The sequence below is a fragment of the Diceros bicornis genome, chromosome 8, assembly GCF_020826845.1.
Source record: "Diceros bicornis minor isolate mBicDic1 chromosome 8, mDicBic1.mat.cur, whole genome shotgun sequence".
Classification (NCBI taxonomy): domain Eukaryota; kingdom Metazoa; phylum Chordata; class Mammalia; order Perissodactyla; family Rhinocerotidae; genus Diceros; species Diceros bicornis.
The window spans coordinates 55,229,765-55,240,299 of NC_080747.1; the positions used below are offsets into that span (position 1 = coordinate 55,229,765).

At 34.6% G+C, this 10,535-nt stretch overlaps 1 pseudogene; it reads right to left on the bottom strand.

Moving 5' to 3' along the window:
* Nucleotides 1-382: 382 nt before the first annotated feature.
* On the bottom strand, nucleotides 383-9,760 carry LOC131409331 (UDP-glucuronosyltransferase 2B31-like; annotated as a pseudogene).
* Between the last annotated feature and the right edge of the window lie 775 nt (nucleotides 9,761-10,535).

Sequence of the window (10,535 nt, forward strand, 5' to 3'; positions counted from 1 at the left end):
CTGCGGTTAAAGTTTTCTGAGTATCTGCATAAAAATATTGATATTGTGAATAGATTATTTAATGTTCTTGTGTCCATGCACAATGTTTGAATCTCAGATAAGCTCAATAATTTTTGGCATAACTTTTTAATTTGAATAATAAGTTTCAATATGCCCATGTACTTTTATTTTATTTTTCACCTCTTTTTCTCTTTGGCATGATATATTTCTAACTCTTAAACAGGTAAAAAATCACTTCAAACAAATTTTGATCTGAGAAACTAATTATGAAAGGTTGTTTTGTCAGAAAAGGAACACACATTTACATCGCAACTTCTTCTTACTGGAATTAACTGGAGGAACGTCATCTACAAGGCATACCAGCTTCAGGCCTCGGATACAACTACTCCCTTTTTTCCTTCTTTCTTGTTTTAGCAAACATCTGGAAACAAAACACACAACATTTTGTAATGACAAATATAGCAGTTGCCACACAGGCCAGCAGGAATGCAAGCACATACAAAGAGGGGTACTGGAACTAGGTGAGATCATGGGAGGCCGGCCGCAGGTATTTGGCTCCTCTGTGGTGCATGACAAACTCAATCCAGAAGACTGCTCGATCTAGAGGCTTCACTGGTTGATCGTGTTGAATTCTTGATAATTTCATAGCATTCTCTTTATAACTAAAGGAGAAACGCAAAGATAGCAACATTGAAAGGAAGTTAATTTGCTTAAGCATATCATTCCTATGAAAAGTTTTTGAAGTGTGTATGCATATGTTTCAAAATAAGTATCACAGAATTGCAGAAGTATATTTTTATCTGGGTCTTCATAAATAGTTTGTTTTGTAAACTGGAATTTTTTGATGACAAATATTTTAAAAAGTGATGATGAAGGTAAGGTGAGAAAGTTAATAATAGTTAAATCTTTTCTAGCAGAGGACATGGTAGAAGCCATTCAAAGGGCTATAAGTCAGATGACAAACGAAATTTTAGCTTGATGCCCTTGAAGGTTTTAAAGAGGAATTCTGTCATCCTATTTAAGCAGGTTATAAACAGCATAGATAGTTTTTAAAATCCATTCTGACAGTCTTTGTCTTTAAATGAATTATACTGTTTAGATACTGTAAGTATGGACAACTTTATATATATTCACACAAACGCATATATAGCATTATTCATAATAGCCAAACATGGAACAACCAAAATCCATGAACTGATAAATGGGTAAATAAAATGTGCTATGCCCTATCATAGAATAATATTCAGCAATAGAAAGCCACAACAGGAAGAAAGTCAAAAACATTATCCTATGTGAAAGAAGCCAGTTGCAAAAGACCATATATTGTGTGATTCCATGTATATGAAATGTTCAGAAGGGCTAATCTATAGGGATAAAAAGTTGATTAATAGTTGCTTGGGCAGGGGTGAATGGGAAGTGACTTCTAAAGCATGTCATGTTACTTTTTGTGGTGATAAAAATGTCCTAAATTTATATTATTTTGATGGTTTCATAGCTCTGTAAACATACTGCATATGTTTGAATTTATAATTTTAAAGCACATAAATTATATCTCATTAAAATCTGCTAAAATAATAATAATAAAATCAATTTTTATGTAAAGAGATTTATAGTTTCACAGATCTTAGATACTGACTTGAAAGAATTTATGATATTTCTTCTAGTTCATCATTCTTTTCTCCTCTGGTTCTATCATACTTTTAAAAATGTGTCCTTCTTACAATTACCTATGAACCTTTATATTATTTGAGGAGAAAATTGTTGCAACTGTTGGTTACCCGTTAAATCTATGGGGTTAAAAGTGCTTTGAAATATGTGTCTGCATGAAAATGAAAGTAGATTTAAGATTCGTAAAATCACGTCAACAATTTCATAATTAGCCTCATAAAAATGGGGTTAACTCATATTCGCCACTGGCAAAAGAACCTATCTGTAAATACCATCTTAAAAAAATTGTGATACACAGGATAGGTCATTAATGACGGTCTTCAGTGCGTTGAGCAAATCTGTACTTGACATTGTGCGGAAGTCCAGTCTAACAGCTGCTCCCTTGGTCTTCATGCAAGCAATATCATCAGGTTGATCCCCAAACAAAGAAATGCCCACCATAGGGATCCCATGGTAGACGGCCTCATGGATGCCATTGGCTCCACCATGAGTTATGAAGGCTTTGGTTTTCAGATGACCTAGGATTGGGTGAATTTCAGCAAATTATTAAGTATAAGTCTTAGAATAAAATGAGATTAGGGCAATAGAAGACTGAAAGAGGCATTGTATTTTAGATAACAGATTATTGTACACATGAAAGTACGTTAAAATGTCTTTCAGAACTCAAAGGAAGAAGCACCTAAGTCTACTCTAGAGGTAAGTGAAGGCTACATACAAGATTGATGTATGACTTGCAACTTGAAAAATGAATAAAAGATTGCCATGTGGACAATACTGAAAAAGACCGTGCTGGAGAAAAAAAGAATGTATAGAAAAAAGACGGGGAGGGCATATGTTAGAATATATTCTCTTAATGACATAGTGAAGTCACTGAATCTGACAAGTAGCTTTTCAAGGCAGCAGGAAGTTGATGATGGTGGTGCAGGGATCGGAGGAAGGAAAGGTTACACTTATCCTTTCCCCCTACAACTGGGAAATAAATAGAAGAAAGTTAATTTTTATTTTTGAGATTTCCAATAATAAACATTCAAAAAATTTGTTTCTCCATGAAATATTATCATCTGGTTGGAGTTTCTCTCATTTCGGTGTTTGTTTTTCAGTGTCTTACCAAGGTCATTCTGGGGGATCCATTCATAGAGCTGAGTATTTGGCCCTAAGGTCCTGGCTTTTTGCCTTCAAATCTCCATATAACCTGTTAGAGTAAATAAAATACCTTATTCCCTGAGTCAAACTTAAGATATAGCATGCTAGAATCGAAATAGATTAAGAGGCATCTAGTTAAACCTGTTCGTTATATGACAGATGTGGAAATGAGGACAAGAGATGCTAAGTAACAAGAACTACTGAAACACTGATGTAATAGGAATACTAATGTTTCATGTACTTATTTTATATTCAATCAAGTGTGGATACAATCATGATGTTTCACACTTGGATTATACAAATGACGTTTTTAATGACCAATTCAAGTGCATAAAACATTTTTAGGCAGTCATAATTCTAGTGCAAAAAAATTGCAAATTACTAATGATCCACTAATTTATTTAGCTATTTATTATACTAGCTCTCAGCTTCCAAATTTAATATTAGCCTGCTTATTTCTTTTTGAGTGTTGGAAGAAGCAGCTTACTTATATCAGCTTGTTCTACAGGTTATTTTCTTAGAGTTTTGCATCTTTTGATTTACAAAAAGGGAAAAGTATGCAATCAGCTATTTGTGAGAAAAAAATGATTCTGGTTATAAATAATTTATTATTAATTATAAATAATTTCTGCTTGGTAAGTAAGTTTAGTTTCTTTTAAATTGCTAATTATTAATCACTACTTCCACGAAATATTTCATGTAGGAGTTTTTTTACATGAATCCAAAGTATTATCACTATTGCTAGGTTTGACAATTCTTTAAATGTTGAAAAGAAGAGCCTCTTTGTACTTCATAAATAACAGCAAAGCTGTCAAAAAATTGAATATCGTGATGATGTTAAATTTTATTCACCTGTCTGTTAACACTTTAGGGATGCACTCCAAACCTTGACCCCATTGATTAATATGGTTTCTTTGTAGCCAAGCTAATCCAAGTCCAGTATCAAAATTAGGTACAGATTTTGGAATTCCTAGGCAATGCTCATAAGCTAGATTGTAATTGACCAGAGTTAACATCTATTTTCAATGTGTGTCTTAAGGTAACTTTAGTTCTCAGCAAATTAGCATAGATAATGAGCAGAAAACTATATTGGCTAAGACATTAAAAAGTAGTTCAAAAATACCCAGAGACTCTAAGGATGTTCTATATACAAGAAATAATTTACTACCATATTTTATATTGAAGGGGCATCTGAAACTGTCCCATGCTAGGTTTATTTCTAGTTGACTACTTTTTATATTCCCTTCTCCATCTTCAATCAGGAGGAGCTTTTTTTCAGATGGATTAGAAGCAGAGTCTTTGCAGGGCCACATTTTATAAAACATCTTGAGGGCTAACCCACCTCCACCTGAAAGGGTGAAAAGTTCCTGTTTCAGACTTTAGCAGGGCTTAGTCCAAAGGGGCAGTTGTTTCTTTCTTTTTTTCTGGTAGGTTTTTCTCTCTCTCTAAATAATTGTGGCTGGATAGGTACCTGGATACAGCTTGGTGAGCCCTGGCCATCCTTTCTCTGTATAGCACCTTGAAAAGCACATTGAACAGACCTATTCTGAAATTGAGAAGAAGTAAAAGAGGCCTGGATTCCCTGGCAAGCCTAAACTGCAGGATGCCTTTTGGACTGTTATCATTTCTTGCTTAAAATTATTGATAAAATGTAACTCCTTTCTGAGAATATCTGTAGCGTGTACAGTGCCCTCAGGAATCATGCAAGGGAAAGGAGCAAATGACAGGGCAGAATTTGATGATATCCACATGTGCCTGCGATATCATTATAATACCAAAACTTCATGCTGTACCTCATAAACATATTTATTTCTGATCTTGGTGCTAATGCCAAAATTACTCTCAATCAAAAACACCCTCTGCACTGGTAGCACCGGCCACATATACTTCAATTTTTATACTCAGATTTGAGATAAATTGGATCTATCATAATACAGTGTAGTTTACTTTTTGTGCATGAAATTTCTGTAATCCGACCCTTTTCAAAATTTGAAAGATGCATTAAATAGTTGCCCAAAATAAGATACATTATCTAACATTTTGTGGAATCTGGGCAAGGGCTGATGCCATCACATTGGCTCTTTCTTCTGTCATATTATTGACCATTGACCCCAGAGTAAACACTACAATACCATTTTCTCCAGAGCTCTGGGCAAACTCTTCCATTTCCTGTGAAGAAATAATTTGCTCCATCACAAAAAAAAAGCAGCATAGCAAATACTATTGAAAGGATTGCTACAAGCAACTCAGGAGAGAAAACCATCTATTATCAGGAATTATTAGACTAGTGCCTGTTTATTTTTAATTGTGATAAAATATACACAACATAAAATTTACCATTTTAACCATTCCTAAGTTTACAATTCGGTAGTATGTACATTCTCATTGTCGGACAACCAATCTCTAGAACTTTTCATCTTGCAAATTGAAACTATACCCATTATACAATAATTCCCTGACAACTGCCATTCTACTTTCTCTTTCTATGAATTTGACCAGTGTAAATAAGTTACATAAGTGAATAAGACAGTATTATTTGTTTCATGAATGGCCCGTTTCACTTAGCATAATATCTTTAAGGTTCAGCCACGCTGTAGCGTGTTTTAGAATTTCCTTCCATTTTAAGGCTGAGTAATAGTCCACTTGTGTACCTACCACATTTCTTTTATTAATTCATCCGTCAATTGACACTTGGATTGCTTTCACATTTTGGCTCTTGTGAAAAGTGCTACTGTGAAGATGGGTGTGCATATATCTCATCAGGATCCTAAGGTAAATTGTTTTGGATAAATTCCCAGAAGTGGAGTTGTTGGACCTTCTGGTAATTCTATTTTTAATTTTTTGAGGAACCTCCACTCTGTTTTCCTCAGTGGCTGTTTATAATCCCTCAGTTCCCTTGGAATGATGCAATTGATATGAGGTTGATTTCCTGTATTATGTATATTTGTACAAATATGTGCATGTGTGTGTATATAAGCAAGAAGTGAAATAGAGCCTGTACACAGTAGTGCAGAGGAAATGTTCTTAGTATTACACCTAGACTCTCCATTTACACTGTTATTAATTACTCATGTAGATTCTTGGAAGGAGGACACAGAGCAGAATCATTCCTCACCTTTCATTCTTTATCATTATAGTTCTACTAAATCACTTGTGTTTATTTCGGTCAGGTCTTCTGGAGAATTATTTTAATTTAGTCATTAGTATTTCATTTCTCTGACTATGAGCACTAAGAAAAAGTTTGTTATGATTGGGATGACTTTACATCTTTTTTCTCTCAGCACTGTAATAATTTATAATAATTTTCAATGTGTCCCAAGCTCCCCCCCAAATCACTCTTTAAAGGCTGAAGAATTGCTGTCATCACATTCATGAGTCTGGTGTTACTGTTTGGAGTTTTCATGAAATAGCCCTAAGATTCCTGTTTATAATCCAGAGATATACATGTATGTTATTTATTTGAGTGACCATAATTCTGTGTTTTTTTTTTTTATGTATGATAACTTTTGGCCTGAAATCAAATTGTAAAATAGACGTCCTAGTAGAATGTATTATGTGTAACTGGCTGTTAGGGGCCTTCATCAACCCCTGACTGAGTCCTCCAGGGAGTACCTGCCCCAAGGTGGGAGAGGTAGGTCAGGGCTTTATGCAACAGAGATCTGGTCACCCACCTGCCCGGAATTGTATCGGAATTATTCTGACTTGTTGTCCCATATTCTTGCCAATTTAAAATCAGTTTATTACTTTCTGTACTGGAATATTTCCTATTGCTCAGTATAGTCTCTTACGAAAACAACAACAACAAAAAAAATAACAAACGTAAAAGAGTCAAAAGTTTCTCGGATATCTCGTCGAAACTGCCTACTCATCCTTTTTTTTTTTTCGGTCCTTCTGTTTTAAATTCATTATTTGTTCTTTTATCTCTGGAAAAGAATGATGAAACCCTTCCAATATAAAGAGTATACGTTCTGATCTTAATCATTGTTGTTTGATGATCCCCTCTGGATATTCTCTAGCACTGTGGTCTTTCCTTATTCTACTTTTCACACAGTTTTAATTGCATGCTTGTATTCTGTCTTTCCAAGTAGAATGTTAGGTGTGTGTGCGGGGAAATTGGGTCTATACTGCCTCTCTGCATATCCAGCACTTATCTGTGAACTATGCTAGTCACTTTAAGAAAATTCTTTAAATGAGTGACTGATAATTCCTTATGTGTTGAATAATGAGGTGTTAATTTAACTGACCCTATTCCCAAAGTCTTCCAGGTATAATACTTTATTCTGCAATGTCAATGAAATTCAAATTCTTATAATGGTACTGGAATACATGAGTTTCTAATTGGCAGGTCACTTTACCAGCTTCCCATAACTCTCTCACTGAATGAAACATTCTAAATGAAGAACACAGAATCATTTCTATTGAAAATGCAAAGTAAACAAACCAAACAAACAGGAACAGGTCACCTTAGGTAGGGATTTGGCTGGTTTGCAGTGATATCCTCCAATATATTCAAAATGCGGTAAGAACGGGCGAGGAAATTCAAAATCCCAATAGGTTCGAATGAGCCACATTTCAGCTTTCCTCATTAACTCATAATGTAGTGGGTCTTCCTGAAGGGAAAAAAGCAAAGAAACGTAGAGGAAATGAGAGTATTGTCAAGTGAAAATACCAGGTAATTTTCTGAAAGGAGCTTAGAATGACAAAGCCAAAGATGTTTAAAAGTGTCTGTGGTTTCATAACACAAATATGTGTGTGTATATACATAATATACATGTGTTATATATGTTGTTTATATATAAATGAGAGAATGTAAGAGACTTTCATCTCTAACATCACATCAGTGCATTCAAAATCATAGACAATTTTTAAAACTAAACCACTAAAGAATTAAACATGTGTTTGTTTACTCTGTAAAGCTGCAACAGTAATTGATGCAAATGTAAACAATGATGTCAACTGCTCAATTAACCCTACCATATCCATGGAAACACCTTTCCCTATAGTACTCAGTCAAGTTTCTATAATTTAACAAGCTATTCCCTTGATCCTATATTTTCCAGGTAAACTGTGAGTTTTTGGAAGGTATGGCTACTCCTGCATTTGTTTCATGTTAGGAGCCTAATAATGTTTGAATATTGAATAAATGTTGTTGCAAAAAACTGCTGGAAATTATTCATAAATAATGGAAGTAGATGTGCTCACCCTTAAATTTGGCTCATTTTATCTTCAATGGAAAGACATTGTTTTTAAAAAATGTAGACTAGTAACTCGTTATGTCCACCTCTTGACAATATTTTGGGCCTTTAAAACATGATTTGTAAGTACTTTGTGAAGGAAAGTGTGATCATTAGAAACTCAAATTATAGTTTCATGTGTCTGAGAGAGAGCCATATCTTTCATTTGTGAAGTAATCTTTCAGGTCATATGGCAAAATAGTTGATTTTTTAAAAGAATCTAAACCAAACAAGGAGAAGCAATTTCCTCAAGGCTCCCTATACTGTTGTGTTAGAAATATAGAACTCCTCAATCTATGTGTCTGCTTTGATCAAGATATTTAGTGAAATCTCTAATGACTTTTATTGAAAATGGAAAAAAATTATAATAAAATTGATGTGTAGGATGAATAGGCAGAGCACAGAGGATTTTTAGGGTAGTGAAACTACGCTGTATCATATTGTAATGGTGGACATATCACAGTATAACTCTGTCCAAATTCGTAGAATGTACAACACCAAGAGAGAACCCTAATATAAAATATGAACTTTGGTTGATAATGGAGTGTCAATATAGTTTCATCAATTGTAACAAATGTAGTTCTCTGGTGGTGGATGTTGATAATAAGGGAAACAATGCGTGAGTGGGGGCAGGGTATATATGGAAAATCCCTACGCAATATTGGGGTGGACCTAAAACTTCTCTATGCAAGAAAGCCTATTATAAACAAACCAACAAGAAAGGATATGTGGTTGCTTAATGAACTCCTCAGTGCTTTAATTTTTAGTTTACGATTTCTTGGAGTGTCCTGTACTAGGATGGGCCACAGGGTCCTAATTGACTCTTTGATTTAAGCATTTCCATAATATTTGTGAGTTTGAGAGATCATTTTGTATTTTTATTGCAACATTTTACTTATGGAAGACAAATTCCTCTGACTTTATGCAAACTCATCTTCCAAGGCAATAGCAAAGTTAGGATTTCAAGCTACCAGCTAAAAACATGACTTACTTAGTACTTCAGTGTAAAACTGATCCCACTTCTTCTCATTGAATGTTTGGTACCAAAAGTCAAAATAAAGCGCATATATCATATTTTTTACCCTCTCCATGAATGTCATTTGATCACTTAATTCTGACATAACAACAGGTACATAGGATGGAGGGAATGGGAGTCCTCCACTGTACTTTTCAAATGTATGGCCAGAAGTGAAGCAGAGACAGTACACAAAAGGTATTTTCGGTATCTCAGCCAGCAGCTCACCACAGGGTCCAATGGGGTCCGAGAAAATGAGATCAAACCTTGATTCTTGTAGTTTTGTTATAAGTTTCTTGTTCAAGACTAGATCTTTACAGAGCTTTTGGATGCAATTAGAATATTCCCAGAAGAGTTCTTGCACTACTGAAAAATATGTCCAAAATGTGTCTTTTGGCTTATGATACATTCATTTGTCAATCCCTTTTCTGAACAAAACCTCAAAATCGTGTTTTGTTAAAGATGTAGGATAAATCTCAACTTTAATAGCAGATGGTTTGTTGGGATAAACAAGAATGGAAGCTGAAGATGTCAGAACACTCACTTCATGACCTCTCTGGACAAGTTCATCTAGGATTCTCTTCATATTGATCCAATGGCTACATTCTGTGGGCCACACCAGCACCTTTCCACCACTCCCAGGGCTAAAGTAACAACCCAGCTGTAGCAGCAGCAGAACTGAAATCCATTTCATAGACATCTTGGTGAATGCTCTGCTTCTTTTCAAATTGCTGATCCCTTCTACTGCTTCTCATGCTTATACTCAAGGAGAAATCAATCGGGAAGTTAAAATATAACTCCTACACCTCAAAGTAAATACACTATATGAACAATCAGAGCATTTGTATAGCAAGTGGAAAAAACAAAAAGTAGATGAACTCACTTTTATACAAATATGTTTAACATCTTTTTCAAGATTAAAAGTGCTATCATCCCGTAAGAGGTGAAGCCATTGTATGTGTAAGTCATCTGTTATTTGGAAGAGTGTCAAGAACAGTGACAAGTTAGAGGCAACTATGTCTGCAGTCTTCTTGAACTTTAAAGTGAACAATTAAATAGTTCATAGTATAGTCACAGAATTGTGCAACCACCACAACAATCAATTTAAGAGAATTGTCATCACCTAAAAAGAAACTTTACCCTTTAGACGGAACTCCTTGATTTCTGCCTTCCCCAAGCCCTATCAACCATTAATCTAGTTTCTGTCTTTAGATTTGCCTATTCAGAACACTTTCTGTAAATGGAATCTTGCAACAGATGGTCTTTTGTGACCAGCTCCTTTCACTTATCATAATGTTTTAAAGGTTCATCCATGTTGTAACAAGTCAAGGCTTCATTCCTTTCATTGGCAGATAATATTCAATAGTATGGACATCCCATATTTTAAATTCATTCATCAGTCAATTGACATTTTTTTCACATTTTTTAACTATTATGAATAATGTTGTTTATTAACATTCATATAAAAGGTGTAT